Raw genomic sequence first — 17193 nt, 5'->3', positions numbered from 1 at the left:
ACTTAATTAATTACTGAACACACACAAGTTGAAGCACCCAGGCTACTTCCTCACATCGTGCTTTAGGGGCTTTTGATTACATCTATCATAACTGCTTACTAGGGTAGTGCTTTTAAAGCTAAGGTGTGAAAAATGCACTAGAGACCCCGGGGATTTCAGTGATGTTTTACCTAGAATACCCTTACGCTCACATTTTCATACTGAAGGTTCTTTGTTGAAATATCTCCACTAGCATAGCAAATGTCTGTTCATGTTTTCTGCTGGGGAGGTTGACACGATTAGACCAACAGAGCAGTCTGAAAATAAAAAAAGAGAGTTATCTGACAGGTTTTGGTGCATTGCTATCACAGTGCAGCTTTCGAAACAGTGACAGTATAGCTGTCTAGCTCTCTCAGGGGGCCAAGAGCCACTGTTCTGACATGTCCCTGTGTCAGCGGTCTAGTGAGGAGCTGGAATGTCTTCATGACTCTACATGCGTACCCTGTTATGCTCCACTGGGGTGCAGAGCAGCAGGATCTCTTTTTTCCCCCTTGTCTTTCATTCGTTGACAGAGTTAGATAAGAGAGATAAAGGAACATGACGCATTAACACGTCTCTAAAGCTGCTCATTGACATGATACAAAAGACGTCCAATGTGCATGCCATTCATTTGAAACGACCTTAATAAAGGAGAGTAAACACTTTACTGAAGTGGCTCTTCAAAATTAGGAAAAAAGAAGTTCACACAGTTGCCATTCAAAGCTAGTAAAATGCCGCTACACAAAGTATTCAAATGTGGGCCTTTTCATGTTATTCCCAACCATTTGAGTGAGCTGTGTCTCAAGTGTCTTCTGTGCTTTAGCCTCACGGTCACTTACCAGCTTCCTCCTGCAGGCTGAAAATACAAGAAAAAGAAGGTTTTTGTCCTCAAGAAGTTGTTTCTCTTTAAAGGTGCTGAGGACAAACCTTTTTATTCAAATATAGGAAGGCGATTATTAAGCTTGACAATAGGAAAAAGTTGCAGCGGATAATTTTCTGTTCTTCTTCTTTAGTGGAAATGAAAACAAAGCCTGTGGTTTAATAAAGATCCGTGTTCATAACGGCTTCTCATCAGCTTTTCAGCAAGTCATATTGCAGACGGCGGCCTCATATGGGAAACACACACACAAATACACACATCTCATCTCCAAACTATACAGTTTTCATCTGAGCGGCGAGAAAAGAACTTTATTGAATTTAAAGAAAAATGATAACATCATGTGGAGACAGTGTGCGGAGAAAATAGACTTTTATCAAGAAGTGTTGTTATTGGAGGACTGCAGTGTTTGCTGACTTGGTTGCAACTTAGTTTGTTTTCTCTTGCTTTTGTCTTAATTCTTCATTTCCAGCCTCCATGGGGACCTGACAGAGACAACAAAACAAAAACGAGATTTCAAGGCTGAGAGGAGAGATGAGCAACTGTGTAGAAGAGACAGACGTTTTCTGTGTGATCCTGACCCTTCAGGGTTCATATAAGGAATGCCTGCATGATGTTTTGGTCCAAGGCCATTGTCCGTTTAAAACTAGTCTGACTGATACCCAAAGACTTTTTCTCCACTGATGCACAGCACGTTCAGTGATGCCTAACAGATGTGCATGTTTGAAGGTGGTATCAAGTTTCTTCGAGGTGAAAAGGGGTACAGGCCCATAAATAGAAGCTGCAACAGTAGGCAGCTGGAGTCCACGTCATCCTGAGAGATGCTGCAACAACCAGGGCCCATCTGGAGGAAAGAGAAAGCCAAGGACACTGCAGAAGAAGAGGAAAGAAGGAGATATGATGCAAGACCTTTCTCATTGGCCTTGTCATTGGAAAGCAAAGTCACTTATCTTCAGTCTCTTTAGCTCTTTTTTTCTTCATTCCTGCCTTGGGTTCTGTCTTTACTTCTGAAATTGGACACAGTGAGGGAAGTCAGTCCTAAATAATCTATGATTGACAGAGAGGGGCCAGCAGTGGAAGACTATACGTCACCTCAGAGCCATGCTCATCTCATCTTACACCCCTGTCTTCTTCCCATTTTTTTCACTGTAGTCCATGGGGCATCATTGACAAAAACAAAAACATTACTGCAGTCTTGTCCTTCTGCAACCAACACCATACATATCTGTAGTTTCTAATGTCCTAGTACATAGGGATAGCCCAAAATTCATGCCCTATTTTCCTTTTTTTTTTTTTTTTTTTTTTAAGCTAGATGGCATTTGTCACAATCGGAGTAGTCAAATCCAAATGCATTATGCCAAAATGACACTTTTATAAACAGCCAGCTGCACAGAGTCAACATGTACATGAAGAATGATTGTTAGTAGAAAACAATGATAGACTGTCATCGCACTGTTTAAAGAAGAAAGCATATGCCGGTATGCAGGATTTCACTGGACTCATGTGGTAAAAGTGAGGTGAATTGTTAACTTTTTCAATGTTTTATGAAACTGGAGCATTTTATTTTGAAAAAACAACAATATTAATATTTAATCAGACTAAACATTTCCTGTTTTAGCTCAGTTAGGATTACCAAAATGATTTCTACTTGCTTAATGCCAGAATAATGACAGAGAGAATTTTATTTTACTTTCTTTCAAGTCATAAGTTTGAATATTCTAAGATTACTATGCCTTTAAACAATTTTGGAAAGCCTAGATGATAAAGTCATTGATTTGGAGGCTTCTGATAAGTTCATTGACAACATCTGAGTTAATCGGAGTCACACCTATGGATGTATTTTAAGGCACACCTCAAACACACTGCTTCCCTGTGTGACATCATAGAAAAAAACTCAAAGAAATCAACCAAGATATCAGGAAGAGACTTGTGAACCTCCACAAATCTGGTTCATCCCTGGGTACAGTCTCCAGATGCCTGAAGGTGCCACATTCATCTGTTCTAACAATTATATGCAAGTGTAAACACCATGGGAATGTCTAGCCATTATACCGCTAGGAAGGAGATGGGTTCCCTGACTTTAATTTCTGGAGACATGTCCTGTGGTCTGATGAAACTAAAATTGAACTGTCTGGCCAAAATGACCATTGTTACATTTGGAGGAAAAAGGGGGAAGCTTGCCTGGGAACGCCATCCAAATTGCAAAATACGGGGGTGGCAGCATCATGTTGTGGGGTTGTTTTGCTGCATAAGGGACTGGTACACTTCAGAAAATAGATGGCATCAATAGTAAAGAACATTATGTAGAAATATTGAAGCAACATCTCAAGACATCAGCCAGGAGGTTAAAGCTTGGATGCTAATGGGTCTTCCAAATGGACAGTGACCCTAAGCATCCCACCAATTTAGTTACAAAGTGGCTTAAGGACAACAAAGTCAGTGTTTGAGAGTGGCCATCACCAAGCCCTGATCTCAATCCTAGAGAACATTTGTTGGCAGAGCAGAAGAAGCGTGTGCAAGCTAGGAGGCTTACAAACCTGACTCAGCTACATCAGCTCTGTCAGGAGGAATGGGCCAAAATTCCAGCAAACTCTTGTGAGAAACTTGTGGAAGGATACCCAAAACATTTGACCCAAGTCATACGGTTTAAAGGCAATATTACCAAATACAAAGAAAATGTACAGTATGTAGACTTCTGACTTTGAAGACAGTAATTAACATTCTGCCTCTCGTTATTCTGGCATTTAGCAAATAGAAATTATTTTGGTAATCCAAACTGACCTAACAGGAAAAGTTTAGTCTGATTTAGTGAGAAAAAAAGTGTAAACTTCTGGCTTCTACTGTATATAACATATACTAATATAATATATTATAAGATATGTCTTTGAATCAATTATGAGCGAGGCAGCTTTTTCATCATTTAGAAACAGTCAGACCCTGCAGGAACTTTCAGAACCTCCTGACTTTTCTACTATATGTTTCTTAGATTTGTTAGACAGCAGAAAATGTTTTAAAGGTAAGACATCAGAAAGTGACTCTGAACAGAAACAGCATTAGTCACAGTCATGCCTGTGTATCAGATCAATGAAGGAAACAAAGAAAAAGACCGTTTTTAACCTGGGTGAAAGTTGACTCTGTCCTTTTCTTGTTGCACTCTGTATCCCATCAGCAGACCTTTCTGCTCTGGAGCTTGCCAAACATATCCAAAACATACTCATGTAGGGCTCAACAATATTGGAAAAACCTGCCATGTGGTGTTTTTTTTTTTTTTTTATTATTATTAAAGTCTTAATTTGGTGGTGGATTTGATGCTCTAAATTGACTTTTAAAAGTGCAAAGTTCTAATGCCAGGCCCTACTGTGTGTGGCACACACCCATAAGGCTTTAAAATAAGCTTTTTTTTTAAGTTGAAATAAACAGAACTCTTGAAGATTACAGTTTTCTTAAGGTCACTTGGCATAGAAATTTTTTTCTAAAATTATAATTTGCTGGGACTTTGTGTTTGCATTGCCTCAGAAATTTTACTCACAGTCTTTACTCACACATTTATTTTGTTATTCATTTAACCATTAAATTGCAATGAAATTAGTTACAAAACTTGGATAGTGACTGAATGTTTTGCTCAGTGTCTGTTAAGATGAAAGAATTTATTGTAGCTTTTGCCACTCTAGATATTAAGATAATTTATTTTTTATCGCCCAAACCTACTGGTTTGGTAATAATTTGTGGTAAATAGAGCGCTTAAGACAGTAAAAAAGTCACCAATTCAATTAAAAAGTTTCACAGAAGAAAAAGTTAACTTCTTTAAACAAGTCTCAGTGTTGGTTATGGATTTAGGGTTACATGGGAAGACTGCTCCCATGCTTTGCACTCATAAAACAGTTTACTCTGTCCATCCAGACCACCACACAGTGACCATATGTGGCTATTTCTGCATTGTGTAGGTGTTGTTTTAATGGCATGGAGCTCTGAACAACACTCAGGATTTAGTGCTGGGCTCAGAGGCCTGCGGCAATCAGAAGCATCCATCATCCCCACAGTTTATAGAGTGATGGAAGGAGAGAGAAAGAGAGAGAGAGAAGCAAAGGGAAGCAGTGATAGAGTGAGGCGAACAGACAAAGTGACAGAGCCAGAGAAGTGGGTGTATAAAAAGCATACATAAGAAGAGGACTAAAATGTCAGTGTGAAAGCATTTGTCTGGAGGTGTGAGCCACTCAGACTCAGCTAGGCTGCCCCAGTGGGTAAACAGCTGTAATCATGGTTGAGATGCAGACATTAACAGGCCGACTCTTTACTGCTGTTAACAGGTTGAAGTCCGCTGCATAGATATCCACAATTCAGAACACAGGAGTTTAGATCAAGTGTAATTATTCTTAAAGTTTCTCCTTATATGGATTCTGTTGTAAATGATAAACCCATCTGCTATGCAGATGACAGCCTATTGTCCATTTATATTTAGATAATTTTATTTGTACATATAAAAGTATTTCGACTAGTTTTTGTCATCTAATTCTTGTTTAATTAGTTGCAAATCCATAGGGCAAGGCTGAATTGATGTTTTGACATGTTAAAGGCAAGTTGCTGTCTTTAACAAACAGGGTACAAAGACAACAAGAAAGGACACTGACGACAACAATTTCTTCACCAAGGTAACTTTAATTCTTTAATCAATTTCTTCAACACTCAGTCTGAAACCAAAATACTACTCCCTTATTTGGTTAAATATTTTATCCTTGTAAGCAATTCAGTAAACTAAAAACATGAGAGATTATTGAAGTCACTCTTCACTTCGTACACATGGCTGGAGGTGGAATAGCTCAGTTGATAATGTTGCCAGGGTTGAAGGGCTGACCTTCCATGTAGGACCTTATCTCGCACAGAGAGATGACTCTGTCCCACAGGTGGACATCTGTCAGGTCCCCAACAAAGGACTGCATGGAGCCAGAATATGTTCCACAGCTACCTTGAACTTGACCCAAAATGATGCTTGGAGCCCCAGTGATATTTTCTTGGGCTCCCAGAATTTGCCGAGCACTTCTCTTTCTGTTGACCCACAGTGTTGTCAAACCGTTTAGTGGAGGTCCACGTCCAGCAGACAGAGTTCCACTCATTAGTGTTCTCAAACATCTTGATGATATGATAGCTCCCCTTCATACACAGTTGGTACTGACCAGTTGGGCGCTTTAAGAGCAAAAACGCATCAACATTGGCAAATGGAACCGCCAGCGAGGGCTGGGGCTGGACTTGGGAGAGTGACAAAAAAAAAACCTCATGCACATGGTTAAAGCAGTGAGGGGCTGCTCCACATCTGCAAAGAGCTGAACAGAAGACCTGGTGGTATCTAGGAAAGTAAAAACCTTTTCTGAGAGATCTGCAAGCAAAGAAAGAGAAGACACACTTTAGAAATGAAACAGTAATGTGAAAATCTTTTAATGATGGATCATAGCCTCAAAGCGCTTATTTTCCTGTGACATCATACACCTAGTGGAAGCTCAGTTGTTAATATATTTTGCTGTTTTATTCTAGGACATTTTTCATATAAACTGAAGATTCAATGACAATTTATTTTATTGTTTTCATATTACAAAGTGACTGAAATATCATAAAAATCAAAATAGCTACTCCATACGTAAGTGTTAAGTGGGGCCTGGACTCCTTTGGGGTGATGAATCCAAAATGCTAAAGTGAGTTACTATGCAGATGACTCCCTATTTTCAATTTGCCTTTAGATGATTTTATTTGTGGATGTTAAACTATTTCTATTAGTATGTATCACCTTATTATTATTTTTTTTAATTCATTGTGTAAATTGAACTATGCAAAGCTGTGCTGGCTCATCAAAGTTTTATGTTTTGCCATGTTACAGGAAGTTACTGTGTCTTAAACATACAGAGTACAAACCTAACATACTAAAAACGATTTTGAGTAGACAGAGGCTTGAAGTCCTTTATGATGTTTGCCTCTAAGGAAACTAAACATTAAAAAAATAGTTTTAAAACCAAGTAAGACACTGAGTGATTTCTTGGCCAAAGTTACTTAATTTCAAGCAAGGTCTTCAAGACAGTGTTTGAGATTTTTTCCCCTTTTTTATTAACTCTGCATTCTTGTTAGCAAATGAATTAACTACAAACACAACCGTTTGTCAAAGTCATGCTGCTTCTCATACACAGGGCCAAAGGTGGAATAGTTCAGGTTTTCAGGGGTTTTTTGCTAACTTGTGATGGACCATACTAATTTTCAGTGTAACCTGTCCTTAAAATTTTGAGCAAGTGGAGACACTTGATACACTATGAACACAAGTATTTGGGCCCACCTGCTTATTATTGACTCCAGGTGCTTTATCAGACCTGTTTTCACAAGTGTACAAAGTCAAGCACCTAGCCATGCGGTCTCCATTTGCAAACATTTGCGATACAACATGGGCCGTTCTTAAGAGCTAGGTGACAAAGGCAAATTGATAACCAACCTAACTGACTTTGTGACGCATACTGTCACATGAACTTACACTTAAGAATTGCTTCCAGATGTTTTTAAACTCTTACCTGCTGCTCTCAGTCTCACAGCTGGTGTATCAGGAAGGGAGGCGTGGGGGTGAAGAGTCATGGCAGGGTGAGCTGAGGGTAAAGGGGGTGTATCCAAAGAGACTATTTATTTTGGTTTGGAAATCTGAAAGTCACAAGATAAGCCTTCAAATGCAGTTCAAAGCCAACACTTTTACAGTCGTATGTTGTTTAAGTCATAAGAGTAAAAAAAAAAAAAAAAAACGTCATTTTTTTATTGCTTTGTATTCCAGTCAGTCCAGAAGAAACTTTTAATTTTTAAAGCAAGGAGGGGTATAATTTAATAAGTTTTTGGAGTGAGTGAGCCTGGATTTACTGAAGTATAAGACATATTGATACAAAAAGGCCTGCAGCTATATAACAGAATATTGAGTATAATTTGATTCCGGCCAAACTGAGTCCCACGTTGGTGCTTGGTTTCTGTCAGGGAAGTTTTATAAAGACTCAATTTCCTTATTTTGTACAACCAAAAGCCCCAAACCTCTCATGGTATTGAATTTAAAGTGTTGTTAAGCAGACAAAGTCAGCACATTCTCACATCTGGAACTCTTGAAGCAGCAACTGAAAAATGACTAAAAGGAATAAATCAATTATCAACTGGATCCATTTTTGGCCAATAAACTCATTAATTTGTCAAAGATTTTTGATGTAGAGTTTCATGTCCTTCTCCATTTCCTCCATTTGGCCTTAACTTACCCCTAAGTCGATGTATATGGCCTTTTTCCACTGAGGGGGCAGATGCTGCTGCTTCTCATTAGTCCAAGCAAAGTGGGAGATCATTGTGAGTGAATCCTAAAGTGATCACTGAGGACTTTTTTTCTAATATAGGTGTTATCAAAATCATACCACATCAATGTCTGTGGCTTTGTCTGTTAGTCAGATCACCCCATGTCTTCCCGTTTTGCTTCCCATGGGACATCAAGATGCAAATTTGAGGCTCCGCATCCGCTTCACAGCAGCAGCCCCCAGGCTCACGGTTCATCAGAGCATAAACACGTGTCAGGCCAAGGAAAATATTTGGAGAGATGGATAACAGACACAGAAAGTTGTGAGGTTCCCTCAGAGCTCAAAGCGGAGAAAGGACATATTATTGTTTGTCAAAGATCCTCTAAAGGTGAAGCCTCACTCTGATATGTTTCTCTTCCTCCTCTTTCTTCTTATTTATCTGTTTGTCATCTTTGCACATCTTGTTCCCTCCTTTAACACCTCCAAAGGTTTTTAAAGAGTAAACACTGTCTCTTTGAGCTAAAATACTTTGCCTGACCTGTGGAAAGGTGCGTTTTAACATCTCTGGAGGCAGGTGCACAGACTCCAGCAGGTAGGGTCAGAAAAGTTTGTATTGGGACTTAAGTCAACGGAGATTTCACAGTCACAGTCAGGTCAGCAAAGAAATCTCAGCAGTGCACTCCAAACTCACCACATCTGACCCCAAGTGCAGGGCTGTACCGCTTATATGAGTGGCTGTCATCCACCCCTTGTGTTGTGTCACCCTCCGACCCAGTTGCCTTGGTTACTACCTACTCTGTATCCCTCCAGACTTTCATCTTGTATGGCAGAAGAGTTTCCTAAGAGCTTTATCCGTAGAAGTGGATGGTAAAAAGAGACAGATTTGTGTTGTTGGCCTTGCCAGTGAGCCTGGACGCATCGAGGGTAACTTCTCATTCCTTCCCTTTTTCCAAACTTGTCAGACTTCCCACACGCCAAAAATCCACACATGCCCTTCTGCTGGTTGCCTTGGCTACGTTTGAACCGAGTCCTCGGCTGTTGGAGAAAAAGATGAAGGGTAGGTGGACAAAGATGCCGTTTGGGATGGCAGCGCCGGTGACCCACGGAACCTTCGTTCCTCCGTATGCCGTGCTTTGCCAAGAGTGACAGTTAAATCCTGGGTCTTTGGCGGCGGGAGACAGACTTGTGTGAGGGGATGAGGATTGGCATAGGAGGGCGACTGGTACAGAGGAGGCCATTTCACGCAACACAGCTTCCAGGAAGTCAGTCATCAGAGATGCCAAAGGAAAGCTGCTTCTCTTTCATAGCTGGCCAAATGGAGCAACCAGGCGTGGAGGGTCCTCTAGAAGACAATATCCCCTAACTAATGCCATCTGGGATGACTTTCCTGGTCCTTCTGCTGAAGCCTCTCACCCTTAAACCATTCATTTCAACCTTCATTTCAAAATGCTTTGGCACTTGGTTATTTAGCCGTTTTTTAGGGAGCTCATTTTTTTCTTCATTGGATGGGATTTTGAATAGGAATAAGTGTGCTGGAGTTTGTATTCTGCATGTGCTCTGTGTATGAAATATGGAGATGACAGAGAGGAAAAAGGGGCCGCTTTGGCAGCCCTCCAGTCTCTTTGAAAAAAAAAAACAGTCTGAGCCAAGATAAGACAGTTAGGCCAACAGGAAACCAGGACATTTTGATTTGGATCTGTATTGTGGGAAATGAACATTTCTGTCTCACAGTATCCATGTTTCCAACAACAGCTGTGGGGCACCATGCCTTCAGGATGATCAGATAATCACAGAACAGTGTTATTAACTGCATAGAGAAAGAAGAAAAAGCACATGTACAAGACTATGGTCAAAGTGGTTCAAATTACAACCTGATGTAAAGGTTTCATTTGGAGATAAAATCAGGAAAAAATAACACACAATCTGTTGCTCTAGGCTGCTTTTGATTCATCCTCCACAAAGTCGATACACCAAGCTGAAACAATAAAACTGTATGATTTCACTGTGAGCCATAAAGACGCTTTGCTGTTAAACTTTCTGCAATACAAAAGCAATCTGATGTCTCGGCAATAGGCCACAGTTTGCCTCCCCAACACCTCGTGGACTGTGTTTTTCTTCTATTGTGTCATAGATTTCATGGTGGAAATATTTCCTGGAAAGCAAGGAATTGTTCTGTATGAGCGTATTATTCCGAACCTCATGGGGAGGTTTCATCATAGTTATGGGGTCACATAGTGTTCACATAGAAATGACTCCTGCGGATAGGGGAGCAGTGACTTTCCTTCTGTTTTTTTGCAGCACAGGGATCATAAAATAGGCCACTTTAATTTTGTTTACTTCAATCCTCCAAGGACTTAACACAGACCCAGGCTGCATTTAATTCACTGTATTCAAAAAGAGCAATAGATGTTCATGTTTATTCATTAGTTTTCTGACTCTGTAAATTTTCCCATGGACTAAAAACTCAACCTTTAACCATCTGAATTAATTTGAGGCTGTACGCTTTGTATAAAGAAATGTACTGTAATTGTAAAGGTCCATCCCCAGACACCTTCAACCCACGCAAAGTCACCAGGGAGAGCAGAGAGAGAGACGGAAATCACTTAACCGCTGAGAAATGGACTCAGGAGAGGTGCAATGCTCTGGTTCATCTCAGGGTATTAATGGAGCCACAACCTCCTCTCACTTTTTCACATAGCTGAAGGTGAAGCATTATCCCGCCCGGTCTTGCATTTTTAGTGATAATAAATGGTGCTGATAACGTACTGGCTCGCTGAACAAGTTACATTTTTCCTCTCTGTTGGCTGAATAAATATCCTGTATGAAGAAAATAATGCACATCGCTTTATCTGTGGCATTTATTATCATCGAAACAATATATGCAGGGGACAGTTTGAGATATAAACAGGCTGTGTAGCATTCTTTAAAGGTTTAAAGATTTATTTTTTCCAGTTAAAGGGTTGAAACCTTATTTCATTACCCTGACCAAGAGTTTATATCTCAAATTTAGAAAAGAATAGACCTGTTTTGATTGAAAGTAACTCAAATATCTGAAACATTACAGCTGCTTTAAGGGGTTTCACCCATTATGAAACATCCTATAACTAAAATAGATGCCTATTTACAGTGCCTATAAAAAGTATGTACCCCCTTGGATGTTTTACACTTTTATTGATTTTATAATTCAACCATGGTCAATATAATTTGGCTTTTTTAACCAATGATAAAGTAAAAGCAAAAGACTTTAATGTCAAAGTAGAAACAGATTTCGGAAAAGTAATCTCAATTAAATGACTGCATAAATGTTCATCACCTTTAAAGTGACTGACCTAATTCATCAGAGGTCCAGCCAGCTGCTGCTAGTAGTCTCACAATTAGGGAACTGGGGATCACCTGAGTGCAGTAATTGTGTCTCAAGTGATTGTAATATAAAGACACTTGTGTCTACAAGGTCTAGTCACCAGTTAATCAGTATTCCTTGCTACCATTACACCATGAAGACAAAAGAACACTCAAAGAAAATCAGAGGAAAAATATTTGAATCCATGGGCAAATGGCGAAAAGTGCTTTAGTCTGATGAGACCAAAATGGTGCTTTTTGGCCAAACACTGCACATCACCACAAACACACCATCCCCACTGTGAAGCACAGTGGTGGCAGCATCATGCTGTGGGGATGCTTCTCAGCAGTCGGTGTAAAGACAACAAGGTGAATGTTCTGAAGTGGCCGAGTCAAAGCCCAGACCTCAATCCAATGGAGAATTTGTGAACTGAAAAGGGGTGATCACGGACAATCCCTGTGCAACCCGACAGAGCTCGGGCAGTTTTGCAAGGAAGAAGTAAAAGTAAAACTGCAGTGTCCAGATGTGCAAGCCTGATTGAGGCTGACCCATGACCTCTGAACTGAGAGACCACTACTTTCTTGTAGAGATCAATGAAAAGTTTCTTGTCTTTGCAATGCAGGCAGCAAAGGTTACTGCTTTGTTTCATTTGGTCTTCTTTCTTTGACTTATTAAACTTGTTGAATCGCCTCCCCTAAAACATTAGCTCTGCAGATATTGCAGGTCTAGAAGATGTTGGCCTAACAAATGTGAAATACATCCAAACAACTTGATCTTTATTGTTAGCACCCGCCATGCTACATTTGCACAATCTAGCTAACTACACAGGCATTCCAGCACATTAAAAACAGCAATGTACTGCAATGTCTATGAAGGTTCTCATTTATCCAGATCCAAAGCTTGGTCCAAAAGGGGGCAACTGGACCTAACTGACGTTCTTGAAAAATTTTGCCTTTCTTCCATAGGGCATGATCAGTTCTGGTGAGTGCTGACGTTGCACACATGTGGTTGCCATACAGAATAGCAAAGAACTGAGCTGTATAGCTTACGGCTCAGCCTAATTGTCATTGTTACGTGATCTAGCTAACTGAGTCAGGATCAGATAGACAGCTGATATTAAGAATGGATTTCGGCATCTTTCACATTTTATTGGTAAGATAAGTGTGTGTTTTGGTTCACAGAAGGGGCATGCCGTTTTACCTGAAGGATCCCTTCTGAGCATGTCTTCCCCCAAAATGACCTCACCATCAAAATATGTCAGCAACTTTCATCTGGACATTTGGATGAGGGAAAGGAGACTGGGGCTTTATTATTTTAGATTAATATCCTGCACAGTCAATGGAATGGAGTCAATGGAAAAAGGAAAAAAAAAGATTTCTCTTCCTCATTATCACTCCTGGAGAGTTGTGAGCACAAATAGATACATAAACACATATAGAAATCAGCCTGCACATACCCACATCTGTTTGCCTGCATGTTAAACATCCGCTCTCAGTAACAGGGAGAGAAAAAAAAAAGCCTTGTGTAACCAGACCCGATTGGCCTCTTATATAAAACAGAGAAATATGGGCAGGGTGTAGCGCTCTGACGAGCCACTGAAAGTCTGTGACATGAATCTAAGTCTGGGGACCAATCATGCATTCCAGTCAAAAAAAAAATGTCAAGACCCTTGGATGTCAGCCCCATGTTAAAACACAGCCCAGCCCCTCTGGTCTAAAGGCGGAATATCTTGTCACTCCTGCAATGTAGAAACCCGGCGTTAAAACCTTTTCATCATGTTTCTGTTATCCCATTTAAGTTAAAAGTATTAAAAAATGATCCCTCCCTTGAGATTAAGTTTTAAACAATGCACTTCTATATGGACGTTTTACTTCCCTCGCCTCTTCTTTGCTTGAATAGCCCTCATTTATAAGGCCAATGGAGTTTGTTGCATGACTGGGGGCAGCACTTAAACTCTATGAACTGCAGAATACTTGCGTTAAAGAAGCCGCCATGCAGCTTAATGTACCATACTTAGGGCTGTTCCCTTCCCTTCTGTCTTTTACAGTGGCTGTATAATAGAGCAGGAACGTCTCTATAGTGCTCAATAACTTGCATCAGTGAGGCATAGCTCTAAATGCTGATGTGTTGTTCATACAAAATATCCTGCCCACACACAGTTCTCAAGTTTTGACCCTATGACTAAATCTGTCATTTCAAGCCTGAGAGAAAATAACAGCTGTTTGATGTGTTTGACAATAGCAGGGAAAAAACAAAAAAGTTGCTGGATTTTTTTCTTATAAGTGAAGTTTCCGTTTTTGCCACTGCTCAGAACTCATGATTCAAATTCAGCTCTTTTTCTTGTCTATTTTTTCCCAGGACCAGCAGTTTCATAACACCAGTGGGCCTCTTTCATGCTCCTCTACGGACTCTGCGTTATACATGCAGTTATCTTGCTTTGAGGGGGAAAACGGCCTCCTCCTGTTTTATATTAACATGAACCCTAAACCTGTCGTTATATATTGTATGAATTAGGCTGAAATTTGGCTTACGTTTTCTCCCTCCGGTTCTTCCGTGATGAAGAATACGAGACTGGCAGGTCTTCTAAGCACAGCTGTGAGTCTGTATTGCTGCCAGTGCTCTCCGTCAGGAGCCCCTGTGTGGGATGACCTCTGACCTTGGTGAAACTCCAAGAGGGGCCAAAGGGGACTGTTAATGCTCACTAGTGATGTAGTGTACAGCTGTGATTCGTTCAAGGTGGTTTGTCTTTGCTCTGCACACCATTCACAAAAGTACAATAAATCATGGCAAAATGGTCTTTGGGTAACATCAGTTTTCCGGCAAGGGTTTGAAATCTGGATCAGAAGGAGCAAAGCAGCAAACACAATCTAATTAAGACTGTTTATTAGTTAAAGTAATTATTTTCGTATTCCATGAACAGTTTGGGACTATCAAAGCCTGCAACTCATGATGGCACTCATTCGTTAATCTTCTGAAGCTGCTTTCCTACATCATAATGAGACAGAGAGGGTCTTCACTGAGCCAATTATGTCTTAAAATATATCTTCTTAACCAACCACTAGTCTTTTCAAATACAAACAGACAAAAGGAGAAAAGTGACTTGGTAAACTGACTGTGCTTACAGTGCCAATTTAAAGTTTTCAGCCCTTTGGATGTTTTACCCTTTTATTGATTTTATAAATCAATAATGCTATAATGTAATTATAATTTCACTTTTTGACACAAAAAAATACCAAAAAAAACTCTTTAATGTCAAGGTGAAGAGAGATTTCTACAAAGCAATTTCAATTAGATAAAAATATGTAAGGTAAAATAAGTGACTGCATAATTATCCACTACACCTTAACACCATGAAGGCAAAAGAACACTCCAGGCAACTCAGAGAAAAGGTTATTAAAGGGTATTAGTCAGTAGATGGGTATAAAAAACATTCAAAGGCACTGAACATCCCCTGGAGTTCCTTTAAATCCATCATCAAGATATGGAAGGAATATTGTGCATGTGTAAATCTACCTAGATCAGGCATCCTCACAAACTGAGTGACCGTACAAGAAGGAGACTCGTGAGAGTGACCACCAAGACACCTATGACTACTCTGAAGGAGTTACAGGCTTCAGCAGCTGAGATGGGATAGACACAACTGTTGGTCAGTTCTTCAATAGTCAAAGCTTTAGGGAGAGCAGCATTTCAAAGAAAACTCAGATTAAATCTTGTCTAGAATTTGCTTAAAGCATGTGGGAGACTCCAAGGTCAAGTGGAGGAAGAGCTTTTGTCTGATGAGACCAAGATGGTGATTTTTGGCCATCAGACGAGATGATATGTTTGGTGGACACCAAACACTGCGCACCACCGAAGGCACACCATCCCCACTGTGAAGCATGGTGGTGGCAGCATCATGCTGTGGGGATGCTTCTTTGATAAGATAAGATGCTCCTGTATAAGTAGCCGGCCCTGGAAGGCCTGTAAAGGTAGAGGGTAAAATGAATGCAGCAAAATGTACCAAGTCCAAGTGGACTACTGCTTGGGAGAAGATTTAATTCCCAAAAAAGTTTGCCTCTATCAGCTGTACATATTTGCAGTGCGAGCATTAATTAGCAAGAGTTTTAAGCTGGACCAACAGTCTTAACCTTTATTCATCATTCCTTTCATATTTAAGTGTGTCTTTGGGGATTTGATTTAAAAAATGTCATTTTGTTTATTCTCAAACTTTAAGTTGTTTTTGTTTAAGTACTGAAGTTCTAGGTCATTTAAATATTGCCATCGATATCAGTAGTAGCTAAAATGAATCCAGTATGGTGCATCCACCATTTGTTTCAAGAATGAATACAGATATTATTAATGCACAGTGTCCTACACTTTTTAAGCAAGTTTAAAAGCTTTGCTGAGTGAGGAAAGAAAGTCAAGGACATATTCCTGTCCATCTCTTCATCTTCCTTTTTCCTTAGCTCTTTCCCATTTTACCACAAGCAACAGAGGGAAAAAGGAACCAGGTCATAGAGAAAAAATGTATCAGTGCAAACAATTCCTATTCATACACATTCAAATTCAGCAATCCAGCAATTTTGGAGTCAATGTCTTCTCCAAGGACTGCAGGAGTTGGGGATCAAACTGGCAACTTTCCTAAAGAGAGTTGTCACATATCAGAGCTGAGCCAGAGTGGATCCTTATCACATTTTCAAAAAGCCAGACCACTTATGCTCATTACATTGCATGTCGTATTCACCTATTCACAGCACATTCAGACACTGCAGGCAGAGGATTCTATGTAAAATGTCCATACGCTTTACTAAAACCTTTCAAATGCATCCATTTCCAGCTGCTGCAGCTGGAACAGCAATTTGGGGTTCAGTGTCCTTCCCAAGGACAATTTGACATGACTGTGGCTGCAGGACAACAATTCTGTTATTTCTTTGTTAGAAATAGGGCATAGTATGTGACCAAGTCATCCTTTATTCTACTGCCTATTCTGTGAAGAGTTGCAGGCCCAAAGCTGATTCTAGATCACTTTGGACAGTATACCAATCACATGGCTAACACACAGAGGTTGTTGCCTTTATTTGATAGACAGCTAGAAAGACAGAAATATGGGGGGAGAGAATAGAGGAAGACAAGCACTAAACAGGGATTTGATCCCAAGACCAGTTTGTCAAGTACTGAAGCCTGCCTGCTCTATTGAACTGAACAGGTTGAGAGTCAGAAGCAGGGTCTTTCATAGTTTATTTAATCATTTGGATTTAGCTATTAAAGAAGCCTGTAAACTAAGCTTTTGATTGTCTTTAAATAATTTTCTATCCTGATAAGGAAAGCCTAAGGCATGGAGAGAAGCAGCAAAAACCCCAGAGCAGAGCAGGCATCAATGACAACAGAATGACACTGATTAAGTCAGAAGCATAATGAAGGAGGAGCTGGGGTGGAGGAGGGTTGCAAGAGCAGCTTGTAGAGAGCGGCCAGGCAAGAGCAGTTTAAATAAGCATACTTAGAGCAAATCAGCTGGCCGTCATTTGATAAGAGGTTGCGTGAGATCAGCTGATCTTAATTATGGTAGCACTTGGCTTGATCTAATGCTGTATGCTCAAATTTTTATTAGTAGTTTCTCAATCCGGTTATTAATGTGAAGGTCATTGTGCTTCATGTGTTGACATCCAAACAAAACTTTGGAAGTATTAATTTCT

At 40.1% G+C, this 17193-nt stretch overlaps 1 protein-coding gene across 2 annotated transcripts in view; it reads left to right on the top strand.

The window, feature by feature from the left end:
• The window catches only part of rbms3 (RNA binding motif, single stranded interacting protein), a 468933-nt gene that overhangs the window by 81136 nt on the left and 370604 nt on the right, over positions 1 to 17193 (top strand). The window lies entirely within an intron of this gene.

The sequence above is a fragment of the Cheilinus undulatus genome, linkage group 16, assembly GCF_018320785.1.
Source record: "Cheilinus undulatus linkage group 16, ASM1832078v1, whole genome shotgun sequence".
Classification (NCBI taxonomy): Eukaryota; Metazoa; Chordata; class Actinopteri; order Labriformes; family Labridae; genus Cheilinus; species Cheilinus undulatus.
The sequence above is the reverse complement of the archived record's forward strand: the minus strand, read 5'-3'. Positions and strand labels throughout refer to the sequence as shown.